Here is a 2,755-nt window from a genome sequence, read left to right as displayed (position 1 = left end):
GGACTTGGTGGCACGTTGGGGGACTTGGTGGCTCAATGTGGGACCTGGTGGCACAATGTGGGACCTGGTGGCACATTGAGGACCTGGTGACACAATGTGGGACCTCAAGGACCTGGTGGCACAATTTGGGACCTCGGGGACTTGGTGGCACGTTGGGGGACTTGGTGGCTCAATGTGGGACCTGGTGGCACAATGTGGGACCTGGTGGCACATTGGGGGACCTGGTGGCACATTGGGAGATCTCGGGGACTTGGTGGCACACTGTGGGACCTGGTGGCACATTGGGGACCTTGGGGGCCTAGTGGCATATTGGGGGACTTGGTGGCACATTGGGGTACCTGGTGGCACAATTTGGGACCTTGGGTACCTGGTGGCTCAATGTGGGACCTCAGGGACCTGGTGACACACTGGGGGACCTGGTGGCTCAATGTGGGACTTCAGGGACCTGGTGGCACACTGGGGGACCTGGTGGCTCAATGTGGGACCTGGGGGACCTGGTGGCACAATGCGGACGTGTCCCTGCCCACGGCAAGGGTGGAATGGGATGACCTCTGAGGTCCTTCCCAGCCAAACCATCCCATGGTTCTGTGGCCACGCTCAGTTTCGGGGTCCCACAGCAGGCCTGAGCACGGGAGGTGTCCCTGTCCTCGGGAATGGGACATCCCAGGGGGCTGAGCCCCAGTTTGGGGACACGAGTGGCTGGGACATGGCAGGGATGTGGCAGATGGAGCTGTGCCCGGCGGAATCCCGGGATCAGGCTGGAAAAGACCTCCAGGAGTGAATCCGTGCCCTGTCCCCACCTTGTCCCCAGCCCTGAGTGCCACCTCCAGCCCTTCCCTGGGCACCTGCAGGGCTGGGCACTCCAAACCTCCCTGGGCAGCCCCTTCCAGGAGGGAATTCCTGGTGGGTTTTCCCACCAAACACAGGGCAGCGTGTCCCCACACCGTTCCCAGGGTGGTGGCACCGTGCTGGCCCCTCTGTCACTGTCACTGTCACTGTCACTGTCACTGTCACTGTGCTGCCCCTGCTCTGCTCCTGCAGCCCTGTGTCCCTCGGAGCCGGGATTGAGCCGGGATTGAGGTGGGATTGAGGTGGGATTGAGGGGGGAGTGAGGTGGGATTGAGCCGGGATGGAGCCGGGATGGAGCCGGGATTGAGGTGGGATTGAGTTGGCAGAGGCAGCAGAGACACGACAGGACACGTTCCCTGCAGATCCAGGGCACAAACTGCAGCAGGAGTTGATTTCTCCCCGAGTTTAGCAGAATCCGGTGATGGAGGCGGGATGGAGCCGGGATTGAGGTGGGATTGAGCCGGGATTGAGCCGGGATTGAGCCGAGATTGAGGTGGGATTGAGTTGGCAGAGGCAGCAGAGACACGACAGGACACGTTCCCTGCAGATCCAGGGCACAAACTGCAGCAGGAGTTGATTTCTCCCCGAGTTTAGCAGAATCTCTCCCCCCAGCGCAGAGGAGCAAGGTGGATTTCCCTCTCTGCCGTGTGCTGGCAGCATTTATCACCGGCAGGGACAGGAATCTCTCCCTATTTCCCTCTTTTTTCCCTTTTCTCTCTCATTTTCCTGCGTGCAGGGCTCCTGGTGCAGCTCCCAGCCCATCCATCAGCCCAGCCCCGAGCAGCTTCAGGGGCAATTTGGGGCCCAAACCGCCCCTTTGGAGGCTCCATGGGGTTTTCCTGCCTCTCCCCCCTTTTTGTTCCGTGTTTGTGGAGGACAAAGGCTGAGGGGGGAGCGGGCAGAGCTGAATCCCAGGAAACAAAGCGCCTGTTTTCATGGAAATGCCCCGGAAATGAGGCAGCAAATTTGGGGAAGGGGCAAGCACAGGGCTGGGGAAGGGTCTGGGGGGGAGGTGAGGTCAGGGAGGAGAAGGAAACCGGGCTGGAAGTTTCCTGCAGGCATCGGGCACGGTGGGAATCTCTGGAATAAAGAGATTTTTTGTAATTAGGGATGGGCTGGATCCTGCCCGGGCAGAGCACCCAGATGGAGCCAGGAGCAGCATCCACATGGGGAGCGGCTCCTGCCCCGCCCCCGATTGTTCTCTGGGGGCTCTGAGAAGCTGGAACACCCCAGTGGCACCCCGATGTCCCCATCTGTCCCCTCTGCCCTGGCTGGGGGCACAGGCCAGCTCTGTTTTGTCCCTCACATCTTCCTTGTCTTCTCCGAGGAGAGCGGTGCATCCTCACTGAGTGTCTCGTTTCCATCAGCTTCTTGATTTTATATTTCCACATGGAAATTTAAGGCAGAGACACAGTAGCAAAGCAGGGCACATTGCAGTTCTGTTGGGAGGTGGTAGGGCACAGCGTTCCAGTTTTGGTCCATATCCTTGAAAAGGCTCCTACGTGCATGTGTACATATCTTTTCAGTGATCATTTCATTTGTGAAGAATCAGAGATGTAAACCACAACATCCTTCATAAAGCCGTGCAAAATACGCTGTGCAAAACCCACGGTGAATCCTTGTCCCCACGATGTCCCCAAACCCCAGTGGTGACCCAGGGGTGACACCTGACACACCCGGGACCTGGAGGGATGCAGGGAGACCCCACGCAGGCCAGGCACGCGGTGGGGACACAGCACAGGGTGGGTGACACCGCGGTGGCGCTGCCAGCTGGGGACAGAGCACAGGGTGGGTGACACCGAGGTGGCACTGCAGGCTGGGGACACAGCACAGGGTGGGGGACACCGCGGTGGCACTGCAGGCTGGGGACACAGCACAGGGTGGGTGACACCGCGGTGGCGCTGCC

This window comes from Geospiza fortis, unplaced genomic scaffold (genome assembly GCF_000277835.1).
Source record: "Geospiza fortis unplaced genomic scaffold, GeoFor_1.0 scaffold135, whole genome shotgun sequence".
NCBI lineage: Eukaryota > Metazoa > Chordata > Aves > Passeriformes > Thraupidae > Geospiza > Geospiza fortis.
This window is presented reverse-complemented; position numbering follows the sequence as displayed.